At 37.8% G+C, this 15,852-nt stretch overlaps 1 protein-coding gene across 3 annotated transcripts in view; it reads right to left on the bottom strand.

Moving 5' to 3' along the window:
• Window positions 1–15,852, bottom strand: part of LOC131669918 (uncharacterized) — a 1,245,201-nt gene that overhangs the window by 613,015 nt on the left and 616,334 nt on the right. The window lies entirely within an intron of this gene.

Genomic DNA, 15,852 nt, shown 5'->3' with positions numbered 1-15,852 from the left:
GATCAAAGAATTTGTATTAAATTTTGCGTAAAAAATGAAATAAAGTGTAACAAAGTGTGTGAAATGTTACAAGCCTATGGTGAGTCTGCTATGAAAAAAACAAGTGTTTACGAGTGGTATAAGCGTTTCCAAGATGGCCGCGAAGACGTTGAAGATGACGAACGCTCCGGTCAACCCAGCACGTCAGCAATCGATGAAAATGTGAAAAAAGTGGAAAAAATGGTTCTGAATGATCGCCGAATCACAATTAGAATATTAATTGGCTCATGTCATAACATTTTTTCAAATGTTTTGGGCATGAAACGGGTGACTACAAAATTCATTCCAAAACTGCTAAACTTTGACCAAAAAAACAATCGCATGAACATCGCTCAGGAGCTGTTAAACGACGTCAACGACGATCCAAGTTTGCTTGAAAGGGTCATAACTGGTGATGAAACATGGGTGTATGGTTATGATGTCGAAACCAAAACACAATCGTCCACCTGGAAGCATTCAACGTACCAAGAGCGAAAAAAGCACGTCAAGTTCGATCAAATGTGAAGGTTTTGCTTACAGTTTTCTTTGACTGCAGGGGCGTGGTGCATCATGAGTTCTGATCACAAGGTCGTACGATTAATAAGACGTATTACCTTGAAGTTATGCGACGTTTGCGTGAAGCAATCCGAAAAAAACGCCCTGATTTATGGAAAAACAATTCATGGCTTTTGCATCGTGATAACGCACCTGCTCACTCGTCGTTACTTGTTCGTAATTTTTTGGCCAAAAACAATACCGTAGTCGTGCCCCAACCTCCATATTCACCAGATATAGCTCCGTGTGACTTTTTCCTGTTCCCAAAGTTGAAGAGACCCATGAAAGGACGGCGTTTTTCCTCGATTGAAGAAATAAAGGCCGAATCGCTGAGAGTGCTCATGGACATACCAAAAAGTGAATATCAAGAGTGCTTCGAAGATTGGAAAAAACGCTGGCATAAGTGTATTATATCTGGGATTTCTTTGAAGGGGACCACATTGATGTAAACGAATAAATAAATATTTTTTTGGAAAAACGATAATTCCGGGTACTTTTTGAACACACCTCGTAAATATTTTTTTTTGCAGTTGAATAATTTTACAAAAGACAAAAGAAAACCTAGTCTATAGATAGAATTCGATCATATGTTTTTAACAGTTATATTTCACATGTTTACAAATCAGAATATTTGAATAAAATTATATATGATAAGTGACATAAATACTTACGTAGTAGACAAAAACTTTTCTTCTTATTATGTACTATATTTTCGTGTTCGGGAAATTTGTATGTAAATATTGAAATAAGTTTATTTATAAATCCAGTGCTATAAAAAAACATTAACTTTTTAAATACTTGACTTTTCTTTAACTATTATAAATAATGAAATATGTATCGGATGTCTTATTATCGTAAGGGGCGTAGATTTGATATAACTTATCTTCTTCGAGCCATTGATAAGACAAAATTGTAAATAAGATAAAGTGTACAGCAAAGTAAAGTACCAACAAAAAGTAAACTAAACCACAAGTGAAAATTGAAAAAAGTAAACAGTTTATAAGTATAGAAATTGAGACTATAATAACTATTTATAACTATTAATATAAAAATTATTTCTTATAATTTCTTTTCTCATTGACAAATTGTAAATGATTAAAAAAGAAATAATAACTATATTAAACTTCCACTTTTGAAATTAATAATTTTTAACTGTTATTACTTGTTATTTTTCTTTATTACGAATTAACTTTACGTTTAAAAAATAATAACTATTATTATTACTCTTTTATACACAGCTATGTGTAATACAATGCAAATAATATTTTTTTAAAAACTGATACTATAACTGTTATTATTAATTTCGAAAAAACAAAATAGTTAATAATTATTTATAATTCATTTTAGTCTCAAATCTTCTATTTATAAGCCGTTATTAATTATTTTTATCTTTTTTGTATTTATAATGAAAAGAAAAAAATAATTATTACATAAAATTTGTAATACTTGGGACATATTGTTATGCAACATGAATGTTATTCAAGAAATACATTTATTTTTCGCTATTTATATAATTTTAACCCGCATGTGGTTCCGTAAGGGTGGTTTATACGGGTGGGGGTTAGATCGGTTAGGGGTAGGTGGATAAGAGGTATGTGATTCAGCTGGAATAACTCGCTTTAGGTGTAAAATTCAATTATTTCAAGAAATAAAAAATGACTAAAGTTGCTTTTGCCAGGATTAGGTGGGTTAGCCTGCATGTGGTTCGGTAAAGGTGGTTTATGGGGGTTTGGTAGGTTAGAGGCAGGTTGGTTAGTTGAGGTAGCTGGCTCATGCATAGGATTAAAGTATTTCAAGAAATAACAAACGACTAAACTTGTTTATCCCAGGGTTAGGTGGATTAACCTGCTGATAGTTTGACGGGGGTTGATTCTAGGGGGTGAAACACCCCTTAAACATTTTTTTTAAATCCGGAAACACGTCAATTTAATTTTGGTATTTTCTCATTATCAGTGCGATTTTTAAATTACTTGACTGATTTACTATATTACATGTCGTAAAACGGTACAAAAAATAGTGTATTTACCCCTATTAAAAAGGGGGTTATAACCTTTCGGTATAAATGTTATGTTCTTAAAAGCGCCTTTTTATAAGAAATTTTTTACCGTTGAGTTTACTGAAAAATATTCATTTGATGCTGAGAAATATTAAAAAAACTGATTTTAGGGGTTGATTTTCAGGGCGGATTTCACCCCTTAAATGCCCTTATGGGCCGATAAAAAAAACACGTATCTAATTTTTTTTCAAGTACTACAACATATCCCAAAATCATTCAAATCGGTGAGGTCGGGTTGGGATGGTTCCCTTGTTAGAAGGGAAATTAGAATGTGTCAAACTTTCTGGGCGAGTTTGACAAGTCGCAACAAAGCCCCATTGCAACAATATAATCCTAATTCTTTTCATTTCGGAAGAATTTCAAGGAATCCGAAAATTTTTCTGGTAAAGTTAATGGAACTTCATGTACATTTAGAATCGATTCCGGCTCTGATGTTTCAATTTTAAATTTTAAATTGTTTGATCTCAGTAAAGAAAGAATTCCTTGTGATTCTTCTAACCTTAAATACCCTACAGGCGAAAATGTTTCTGTATATTTTAAGAACCCTGTTAATGTAGAATTAGGTAGACACCATTTAAATTTAATTATCTATGTCGCTAACATAGGACATGGTTGCATTTTAAAGTTAGATTTTCTTGATGCTGGAGGCATTACTTCCTATATAGAAACAGACCTTTCTGGTAATTTCCCAGTTTCTGAACAACGAACTTGTGGTTGTATTTCTTCCTCTTCTTCTTCTTCCTCTGAAATTCTTGAATATTTTTACAAGACTTATATGAGAGAAGTTGTATTGAACTGAATATTTCTCAGAAAGAGAAGTTCAAATAGTTCCTTAGTCAACATAAGTCGTCTTTTACGGATGGATTATTAAATATTGGTGCTTGTAATAAGATCGAACATAAGATAGAGCTTTCTAACCCCCGTCCCATTAAACTACCTCTTCGTAGACCCCCTTTTCATTACAATGCAGAAATTCAAAAACTGATTTTGGAAATGCAAAAACATGGAGCTATTAAAAAATCTAAAAGTTCTTGGTGTTCCCCTGTAGTTATAAAAAAAAAAGGATGGTACATCACGGTTTTGTGTAGACCTTAGAAAGACTAGACTTTTGAATGCTGTTACAATTAAAGATTCTTTTCCGTTGCCAAATATTTCAGAAATTCTCGATTATCTAATAGAGTATTCTTGGTTTTCAAAATTAGATTTAAAGTTAGGATATTGGCAAATTAAACTCAGATCTCAGGATAAAGAAAAAACAGCATTTGCTGTAGGTAATGGTCTTTGGGAATTTGAGGTTATGGCTTTCGGTTTATGCAATGCTCCAGCTACCTTCGAAAGGTTAATGGAGGATATTCTTCAAGATTTGATCCACCAAATTTGTCTAGTTTACCTAGACGATATTATGGTTAAAGCTCAGAGCTTCGAAGAAATGTTAGATAATTTAGGTAAGGTTTTCTCTCGTTTATGTGGTGAATATGAAATTTAACCCGAAAAAGTGCGAACTTTTAAAAGGCAGATAGAGTACCTAGGTCATATTATATCTCAGGAGGGTATAAGTATGGACCCCAAGAAGGTTTCTGCTGTCTTGGAATGGCAACGAAACAGATTAGGAATTTTATTGGATTCGCTTCATATTCAAGAAGATTTGTCCCAAAATTTTCAAACATAGTCAAACCTCTTTATAAGTTAACTGAGAAAAACATTCCATTTGTTTAAACTTCAGAATGTCAGAAAGCTTTTGATAAGTCAAAGCAGGCCTTGACTTCCTATTTTAGGATATCCAGATAAAGATGGCGAATTTATCTTAGTGATGCATCAGGACATGGGATTGGTGCTGTTCTTTTACAAATTCAGAATGATGTAGAACGAACGTATTATAGTAGGGTTTTATCCAAAGCTGAGAGCAATTACTGCGTCACTAGAAGAGAACTTTTAGCGGTTATAGATTCTTCTGAATATTTCTCCCATTATCTCATTAGTAAGAAATTTTCAATTCGTACAGATCATTCAGCTCTTAAATAGCTAATATCTTTTCGAAACTTAGATGGTCAGTTAGCTAGGTGGTTAGGAAAATTAAGTAAATTTAATTTTGAGATTATTCATAGGAAAGGATTTTCTCTTAGTAATGCAGATGGACTTTCACGTCATTCCTGCGATGAATCTTTTTGTAAATACTGCTCAAAAATTGAAAACAACAAGGCTGTTAAAAAGGTAGTCGGTCGAATCTGTCTTCTTAAGAATAATCCTATTGATTGGAAAATAGAACAAGGAAAAGATGAGGACATTAGTGTCCTACTTTAATTTAAAAGGGTGGATAAACGCCGTGATAGACGTATTGTTTCTTCAAAAAGTCCTTCGTTTAAATTTTATTTCCTTCAATGAGATTCTTTCTTTGTTCGTAATGATCTTCTTTTTAGACGTTTGGAATCACATGACTTGAAAACATGTGTGTGGCAATTACTTGTTCCAAAGAGTAAGATCAATGAAGTGCTCAATGAAGCCCACGATTCTTCTACTGGTGGCCATATTGGTATAAACAAGACTCTGGATAACGTTCGACGTCGTTTTTACTGGGATTCCTGTAAAAGATATGTTGAAAATTGGTGTAAGAGTTGTGATCTTTGTATTGCTAAAATGGGATCATCAAGAAGAGGTAAAAGTACCTTACAGGTTTATAATGTTGGAGCTCCATTTGAAAGACTTCAAATTGACATTTTAGGCAAATTACCTCCTTCTTCATCAGATAATAGGTATTTAATGATTATAATTAATTGTTTTATGATGACCTGAAGTAATTCCTCTAAAAAATATTCAAGCCAAGACAATTGCTCGGGCGTTAGTCTCTCAAGTCATTTCCCGTCATGGAGTTCCCTTAGAAATCCATATACATTAGGGTAAGAATTTTGAGTCAAATTTATTCAAAGAATTAACAGTTTTATTGGGTATCCATAAAACTAGAACTACACCTTTACACCCACAATCTAATGGTCAAGTCGAGGGTCTTAATAGAACTGTTCTGCAGTATTTGTCGTTGTTCGTTTCAGAAAATCGAACGGAATTGGGATGAACTTATTCCGCTCTTTCTTCTGGCGTTTCGTTCTTCACGAAATGAGACAACAGGGATGACTCCTGCGGAGATGTACCTTGGACAAGATCTTCAATTGCCCATTGATTTACTCCAAGGATGTCCACCCAACGTTGTTTCCGAAACTCCCTACAATTATGTCACAAGAATTCGTCATCAATTACACCAAATTCATGATGTTGCTCGAAGAAAAATGAATTTACAATTCAACCGTATCAAGATGACCTATGATAAGTCTTCTGTTTTCAAATCATTTGAAGTTAAAGAAAAAATTTGGTTCTTCAATCCGAAGAGAAAAATTGGAAAAACCCCGAAGTTACAATCCGATTAGGAAGGTCCATATGAAGTTATTCGAAAAATTAACGATGTTGTTTATTGTATAAGACAATCCCCTAGACATAAGAATGAAATTGTACATAGTCATAGACTTGCGAAATACATTGACCGTTGTTAATTGGAGAAATGTTCTGCTTGAGTTTTTGGTGCTGTGGTTTTTCTCAAGCTGTGGGCAAATGCCACAACAGGAACTAGGGTTGGACTACAAAGTGTTAACTCCTAACCAAGTTCAATCTCCTATATGTCCCTGATAATACTCCTTTTGAAATTTCCTGACGTTCAAGAAACGGGTCCTTTATTTTCTGAAATGATGATTGGCTTGAGGCCTACAGTTGGTATTGGAAGACTGAAGATAAACCTGCTTGGAGTCAAGAGAGAAGATTCAAGAATCAAGAGACTGGACTCAGTTTTCTTCTGGAATGTTGGTTAGACTGTGATCGAAGATTTGGTATCTTGGGCAACCTTGGAGACTTCATTGGTTGAAGACGGATTAACCCGCTTGGTTCAAGATTTTTTTATTGTCGAGGACGACAATTTTTCAAAGGATGGGGTAGTGTTAGGAATGCGATTTATAATATCTAGTTCGTACGTTTGTATCCACGGCAACGTCAGAATAAATATTTTTGTTGTTGTTTAGTTAGTTTACGCCTGAGCGTTAAATTGAAAGCATCACGTTTGTGTTTCAATAAAGTTCTAGTTTGCGTATTTTTATTAATTATACGTAAATGTAACAATATAAATTTTTATAGATTATTCTTAATAATAGCGCGACTTACGTGATATCTAAATATATTTCATGCGAAAATCTTAAATTCCACGTGTTTGTAACTTGTAACTTAAGTAATTAACTAAATTCGTTGTTTAAATAATATGGAATAAGAAAGGAAAAATTGTGCATTATTCATGGGTTGTACCAGAGTTGTTTACATAAAACTTGGTATATTCCTAACTTAAATTAAGTATCGAGTGTAAACTATCTAATTAATTTATTGTTTAGAGATTGTGTTTTCGAGTTTTATTGGCCCTTTGATTTACTTAATTTCTGCACAATTAATTTTCAAGTTGAACATAAAAAATCGTTAAAAAGTTATATTTGTTAATTTATTTATTGAAATCAATTTTGTTACATACACAATTTTAACTTGTGTCGCATAATGGACTAATATACTTCTGTTCATTTATATAATTATCTCTTGAATATTTATTAAGTTTTTAACTTATTTAGGAAAAATAGTTTCAAAACTTTCGGATATTTTCGTTAATTATGCAGAAATTATGTCTCTTATCAAAAAATATGCGGGAGGTTTCAGAAAGCTGCGAATTTTTTCTATCATTCTGTTATTTTCTTAATACAGTTATTTAAAAATTATTGGCGAATTTTCTTTCATATCAGGCGGCTCAAGGATGCTATCCTCTCTGCCGCTTTTCGGGCTATCTTCTGTATGTGAGGCCAGAAGGTCATCTTCGTATCGAGCGTTACCCCAAGGTACTTGACTTCCCCCTTGGTCTCCGTTTCGTATGTACCCACTCTCATGGGTAGTATCGTCTGTATGCGTCTTCTCGTGAGAAGCATAAGTTCCGTCTTTTCTGTTTCGAGTTGCAGTCCGTGTTCTGTCATCCATCGTCCAACTCGTCTCATGGTCTGGTTCAAGTCAGCTGCGCCAGCTCTGGAGATCTCTCCGTGATCACCGCCGCCACGTCATCAGCGTAGGCGACGAGGGTCACTCCGAGTGGCATCCCAAGCCGAAGCAGACTATCGTATAGACCATTCCGAAAGTCGGGTCCCAGTATCGACCCCTGAGCCACCCCAGCGGTGACCTGTCTCGTTACCTGTCCTTCGATCGTCTCGTACGTTATTCGTCTGTTTCTCAGATAATCCTCCACAACCCGAACCAGGTACGGTGGGATCCGAAAGTTGCTTTTCAGCGCCTCCAAGATATCCACCTACCTAGCCGAGTTAAAAGCATTTCTGATGTCGAGCGTCGCTAGCAGCACAATGGGTCGTGCCGCATGGCAGTGTCTGTCTAGTTCCAGGAAATGATCAGTCACCTTTTGGATCACTCCAATCGTCGACCGACCCCTCCTGAAGCCGAATTGCAAATCTGAGAGACCCCCTCCGGCCTGTATCGCGTCCGTCAGTCTCGGTCTGAGTAATTGTTCAAAGAGTTTACCAGTAGTGTCAAGTAAACTCAACGGTCGGTAGGCCGAAGGCGTGCCAGGGTCGCCCTTACCTTTTGGAATAAGAACGAGCCTCGCCTCTTTCCACCGATCGCTAAACGTTCCTGTCGTCAAGCACGTATTGTACAGGTCGAGAAGTATCTCCGGCCGTAGACGAGCCATGAGCCGGAGAATCTCGGCCGGTATTCCATCTGGTCCCGGGACCTTGCCCGTCTTCATTGCATTCGCTGCTCTGATGAGGTCCTCCGCGGCAAAGACGGGGGGCGCCGAAGCGTCAGCGTCGTCCGTCACGTTCTTCCGAATCGGATGCGTCGGAAATAGTTCGTCAACGATCCGTCCTGTTGTTTCGGCATCTTTGAGTTCGGGTGCAACTCGGACCCCTAGTTTGCCGGTCACAATTTTGTATCCTGTCCCCCAGGGATCCTCGTTCACCCCCTCGCAGAGCTTCCTCCAGCATCGCGTCTTGCTGTCTTGTATTGCTCGCGTCAGCGTCTTTCGTGTTGTCTTGTACACGGCCTGAAGGTTTTCCCTTTCGGGTCCACCTCCAGCCCTCGTCGCACGTCGCCGATTTGCCAGGCATATCTTGCGTAGCTCGGCTATTTCGTCCGTCCACCAGTATTGTGGCCGTCTTTTTTGTATCTGTCGTCGTTTCGGCATTGTGCTGGTGCACAAGCTGTTTATTAATTTCGCCGTCTCGTCTGTCAGTCTTTCCGTTCTTCGCCGGCCCGTTAGCTCAGGAGGAATCTTCGACCTTGGGGCTGATGCCGCCATCAACTCCTCCGAAAATTTTTGTCGGTCAAGTTTGTTAAGGTTCCACCGCGGGGGTTGGTGGATTCTCGTTTGTCTCGTTTCTGTCCGTCCCGCCACTTCGAAGACGATGTATTGATGGTCGCTGGCTGTATAGTCCTCGACCACCCGCCACCCCCTCAGCCGTGGCAGGATTCTGTCCGACGTCATCGTCACGTCAGGGATGGAGTCTCCAATCCCTGGTCATCTGTACGTCGGCGTGTATCCCGTATTTACTACTGCTAGGTCCAACCTTGCGGCCATTTCCAGCAGCAGTCGTCCACGTCGGTTCGTTTCGTTCATTCCCCACTCGATCGCCCTCGCATTGAGATCCCTCGCAACGATGACATCTCCGGGCAGATCCCTGATCCCGTCTTCTAACAGCGTCGCCTTCCTTTCAAACTCCGCCGCGGTGCAGTTGGGTGTCAGGTAGACGCTGACATAAGTGACAGCGCCGACTGTAGCCCAGACGTAGTCATCCCCGACTCCGCGGTTGGAGACTCTAAATTGAGCGGCGCCCCTTACCCAGATAGCAGTGGTCTCTTTCTTGTTTGTAATGTATGTCTGGGACATCCTTTTCCTGTATGGTTCACACAGGATCAAAATATCCGCGTCATATTCGTCGGCTATCTGCGGTAGGAGCATATCTGCAGTCCTACTTCTGTTCAGGTTTCCTTGTACTACTCTGTCCGTCTTCCGGCACGCCTCCTGCACTCCTCCAGCGCAGCCCGGAACACGGCAATATTTACTACTACTACTACTGCTACTGCTACTGCTACTGCTACTGCTACTGCTACTGCTACTGCTACTGCTACTGCTACTACTACTACTAAAATACATATCTTTCACCAAGTACGTGGGAGGTGCCGATATAAATCTACGTTTCGTCGATTCGTTTCAATTTATGGCACCTTCTCTCGACAAACTATCGTCGTACTTAGAAAAACACGATATTCTAAAGCAAAAAAAGCAAGTTGACGGATACACACTGCCGCAGAGACGACTCTTTCACGAAAACAAGATATTTACACCAGTCTGTACGATTTCGATATCAGTGACAAGGAGTACAGTCACGCGGAAAATGTTTGGAGAACATTCGATATCACCGATCTGGGCATCTATTCGGATTTATATCTCAAGACGGACGTTCTCTTGTTGGCCGAAGTTTTTCTTGAAAACTTCAGGGCCAAATGTCAAACGGTCTATCGTATGGATCCGGCCCATTACTATACAACGCCCTGATTTAGTTGAGATGCCATGTTGAAGTATACGGGTGTAAGAATGGAGCTTTTGACGGATATCGACGTGCTCATGTTTATTGAGCGCGGCATTCGCGGTAAAATCAGCCAGTGTTGCAACAGATACGCTGCCGCAAACAATCCATACATGGGGAATAACTATGATCCACAGAAAGATGACAAATATTTGATGTATTTTGACGTCAATAACCTTTACGGTTGGAGTATGACCGAGCCTCTTCCATACGGTGATTTTTAATAGTGCGACATTGACTCAAATTTTTCTTTCGCTATTCCCGATGATTCACCCTTTGGTTACATACTCGAGGTGGATTTGGAGTATCCAAAAGAAATTCACGATGCGCACAAAGATATACCATTTTGTCCGGAGCAGAAAGCTGCTCTGGAATCCAAACATAAAAAACTCATGACAACTCTCGAAGATAAGGAGCGTTACGTAATCCACTATAGAGCTCTGAAACAAGCAATAAGGCATGGCTTGCACCTTGCCAAGATACATCGGATTTTAAAGTTTAATCTGACCCCATGGCTCAAGACATACATTGATTTGAATAGTGAGATGCATAAACAAGCGAAAAACGAATTTGAAAAACAGCTATACAAACTGTTCAACAATGCAGTGTACGGCAAGACTATGGAAAACGATAAGAAACGCATCGATGTTAAGTTGATGAATAAGTGGGAGGGGCGATACGGTGCCGAAACTCTGATAGCTCGACCAAATTTCCACAGTAATGACATTATCGACGACGAACTAGTGGCGATTCAACTATTGCGGACGGAAATCACAGTGAAAAAATCCATTTACATAGGTTTCGCTGTTCGCGACTTGTCTAAGACTCGTGTATCAATTCCACTACGACTACATGATCAGTGCTGTTGGTGAACGTTGCAAGCTTCTGTACACCGACACGGACAGTCTGGTGTACGATATCACCAATGTAAACATGTACGATGTCATGCGTCGAGATATTCGCGAATTCGATACATCGGATTTTCCAGAACCAAATCGGTTCAATATTTCCAGAGCCAATAAAAAAGTGGTTGGTAAGATGAAAGAAGAGAACGCCGGAATGCTCATGCTCGAGTTTGTTGGACTTAGAAGCAAAATGTACAGCGTGAGAGTTCAGAATAAAAATCCAATAAAGAAGGCAAAAGGTATAAAGAATTCAGTGTTGAATGCTACGATTACATTCGAGGACTACGTCAAATGTCTCCGAGAATATGTGATTCTAAGCCGACAGCAAAAGTCTATCAGATCACGTCATTATCAGTTGTACAGCGAGAGACAAATAAAGATCGCACTCAGCGCTCATGACGATAAATGCTTCTTGCTACCTGGAACAACCGACACACTTCCTTGGGGTTATTACGGCATTCCATTGGTAGAAAGGGAGAGGATAGAAGTGTAGGGGATGGTCGCAGTTGAGCAGCCAACCGCCGCCGTCGAACCGCCAACCACCGCCGTCGAGCCGTCAATCGCCGGCGCTGCCGTTGAGCCGCCAATCGCCACCGCCGCCGCCGTCGAGCTGCCGAAAAAGACTGGAGGGGGGATCGGGTTATATCAATCAGCACCCGAGGCTGCAGAGCTCATTCTCATCGAGAAAAAGTTACCTGCAACGACGAGTAATAGTGAGCGGCAGCAGCAGCAGCAGCAGCAGCAGCAGCAGCAGCAGTAGCAGCATCAGCAACAGCAGTCTTCTAATTTCATTTCAAGTCAAATTGCCCGAAGGAAAAGAAAATTAATAGAATTTTTTTTAGTTTTTGTTTTACTTTAAGTTAACTGAGTTTAAATATCATTTTCTCTACAGATGGATCTTGCACAGCTGAATAGTATAGCTTGTCATCAATTTAAACCCGCTATGAAGATACTTGAATTGGAGATAGAATCCAAGTATACGAGTATAATCGCCGAACTGAAACAAGTTGAAACATGATTTGGTGCAAAAGTCGTAGTTGAAGTGAACGATGAGTTCCAGCTGTTTCTACAAAACAAGATATCAACTGCATCAATCGTAAATGAAAAGCTGATGACCAATTGGCAGATTACGCCAATAAACTTAAATTATTTCTCACCTATAAGGATAATACCTGTATAAAATTTACAACTGTATAAATATGTATTAATGTATGTTTAAGAAAAAACAAAGACAAACAAAAATACACTTGTTTTAAAAATACACTTATTTTTCAAATCAAATGTGTGTTTGTGTTTATTTATTAATTTTTCAAACTACATAGTTTCCCTTTTTTTTCCTTTGTTTTTACAATTCGGTTCTATTTATCCAACTATTATGCGAATCATCAAATCCTAACCACTTTATCACAACTTGATTACAACACCTTTTAATAACTTTTTCTACTAGATAGATATCGGGTCACTTAGTTTTCTGAAGTTCTTGTTTGTAGAAGCCACCTAGGATAAGCTGATTTTGATAATCTTTCAAATGATAAGTAATTGGATTTGTTGGTGCCATGCGCACAATTGTTAATATTTCCGTTGACCTATTTGGTGTAAGTCCTTTTTCAAATATTTGCTTGGCTTTGCTCACTCTTACTTTGTCACCAACTTTGAACTTTGACTTTCTCTTTTTTCTTCTTCTTCTTCTTTCAACGTCTTGTACAAAATTTTTTAATACTTGAGCTTGATTCGCCGTTGTAACTTGGATATGTTTCACACCAATAGTTCTGTATTTGCCATTATTGCAAGTAGCTGTAGACGTGCGATTAAATCGTTCGCATATCAAAGCTTTGAGGGAACTATAGGTAGAGTATAGATTGATATTATATTTTTTCACGAGAGCTTTAAAATCTGCATTGTAGATTTCCTTGCCTCTAGCCGTATGGAGATTCTTTGGCAGTCTACCTTTCACTAAAATAGATTTCATGGCCGCTGTCACATCGCTACCGGTTTTTCTTTCCACTGGTACAGTCCACGAGAATTTGAAAAAATTATCAATTATCGTGAGAAGCCAATTGTAGCCGAAATTTTGTCTAGAGTAGGCCTGCATATCCACGAGATCGGCTTGCTATATCTCATCGATACCTCGAACGTCGTACTTTCGTCTTGGATAATTAGGTCTCGTTGGTTTGTGCAACTTCTTAACCACCACCGTTTCCATCTAATCAACTGTTTTCTAAATTTTGAACATTTGATTTTGTTCATGGTAATTCTTCTTTTATAATTACATCCAAATCCTCAAGATTACTCCTCAATCATGCTAACATGTCTCTCGTAGATTTGATGTCCATTTGAACGATCTTTTCCACAGTTTCGCAATTTATAGCGTCTTTAGCATGTTGCAGAGGAGCAAGATTTTCCAATCTTTTATTCTCTAGATCGTAATAGTACTCACTCGTGAGCTTGAACATAATACCGAATGGATTGCGAAAACTGTTGACTCCTTAATCTTTAAATTTATGCCCGCATATGTCGACGTTCATTTTGATAATGCTCAAACGATAGGTGTGGTTTCAGTATATATATATCCTACATTATATATATATATATATATATATATATATATACATTCTCTCGTAATTTTTCGATTATTGAATGAATTTCGTTGATGTGATTATTGTTACCAGCTGATTGTTCAGCCTCTAACAATCTGAGACTATGAACGTGCTCATTCGGATCATCCCAGTATACGTAATCCATATAAGTATTATTTCGTGCAATTCTGTAGATAGGCAAAGACTTACCAGTCTGTAGCCCTTTGCCTCCTTTTATCTTTTTAGTCAAACTGTACAACGGACCAATCATGTTATTGAATTTGTTACTATTGTGCGCTCGTATAGCTTCGTTTGGATTATTTTTCTTCCTATGAATACTAGATATTTCCAAGATTTCTTACTAATTCTTAAGATCATTCGAACTGATTAAACTTTGATTAGGTTGCTTTGCTACCAATAACTCCATTAAATTCCGTGTATTTGGATACTTGAAACCATCGACGTCTACGTTATTTTTGTCAAAAATCACCGTAGATTTACCAAGCGTGTATCATCCATTTCGTTCTTTACGTACTCCATAAATCAAGTCCACAAAATTCGAATTACTTTTATCTAATGCATTCGTGTACTTATCGCCAGCTAAATGCTTATCCTCGTTCAGCTCGGATAAACTGTTATAAATCTGTGTAGTATTATGCGTGATATTAGCATCGCTATCTTCGCCACTAGACGAAGCGGTGTCATACTTATCGACGTTATCAGCAGAATAATTGATTTCATATCTTAATTTTTTTTGTTTAGAAATTTCGGCTTTTTAACTGTAACAAGCGCTTCGGGAAGATTTTCCTTCGCACTTATTAAATTTTTGATTGAATCCACTTCGCTTATTATGGCTTTAATAGGATCGACTATTGGTTTAAATGTCTTATTCAAGACTTCGTCGGTATAATCTCGGCTATGCTTGAATAAACTATATATTTGTCTTATTGCGTCTTACGCTTTTACGAATTGAGAAAGGACATGTTTTTCCCGTTGATAATCAGCCATCTGAATTTATCAAAAAACACATATACAAACGGAGTAACAAATGTAAAAAAGGGAAGAATAATTCTAAAAAATTAATAAATCAAAAACTACCTACAGTCGCTGTTCTAAATAATTGCAACATCTTTGAAAAATATTCTTCTGTGTTAAAAAAACATGACATTACTCCAATCCCTTTATTACTAAAGCCATTACAAGAATTCATTTGTTTGGGAAAAGTCAAATCTGATTTATTAGACAACACTGGTATTGTCTACAGTTTTAACTGCAAGCAATGTTCAGCGGTATACATAGGTGAAAGTAAGTGATCCTTAAAAATTAGATTAAATGAACACAAAAAAAACATTGACTCAGATACAGTAGTAGCTACACATAGAAGACCTCTCTCACACAAATTTGACTGGGACAAAGCTAAGATATTGGATTATGAAAAGAATTATAAGAAACGCAGAATATCCGAAATGTTACACATCGGCTTACATAAAAACACTTTAAATGGAAAAGAGGATATACAATATCTTAGTTATATTTATAAGCCTTTATTAAGATTGATAAGGAAGGGATGATAGATGAAGAATATATATATATATGTGTGTTGAAATACTTGATTTTTTACTGTATCGTAACGTGACTGGCTACGAGCTATTCGTTTTAGCCTATAATAATTTAACTACGAGAGAAAAACCAATGGAAAAATACTTTCGGTTAATTTAAATCTTACACTGACAAATCGATAGTTCGTAACATACTGATCAAATGTCTCCATGGGTACCATATCCGGAAACTCGTTTTTTAGGGACAAATCAAGGGTGTTAGCTCCAAAAATACATACTCGTAGTATAGTCTTAGCCATTTTAAGACGACAATGATATGCTTTTATTGAATGCATGTACATTGATTTATATTTTGTGGACATTTGAAAGTCAATGCACATATAAATACTCACAACCTCTTTCTCTGATCCGTATATCTCTTTGTTTTACGCGAAAGTGATAGTGTACGGTGACCCATTCTCAACCGAATCCAGGATCAACGGCGTGGACGTGATGGGCGTCTGATCCCTGTGTGTGTGTGTGTGT

This window comes from Phymastichus coffea, unplaced genomic scaffold (assembly GCF_024137745.1).
Source record: "Phymastichus coffea isolate CEN01 unplaced genomic scaffold, Cenicafe_Pcof_1.1 PCOF00008, whole genome shotgun sequence".
NCBI classification, from domain to species: domain Eukaryota; kingdom Metazoa; phylum Arthropoda; class Insecta; order Hymenoptera; family Eulophidae; genus Phymastichus; species Phymastichus coffea.
This window is presented reverse-complemented; position numbering and strand designations above follow the sequence as displayed.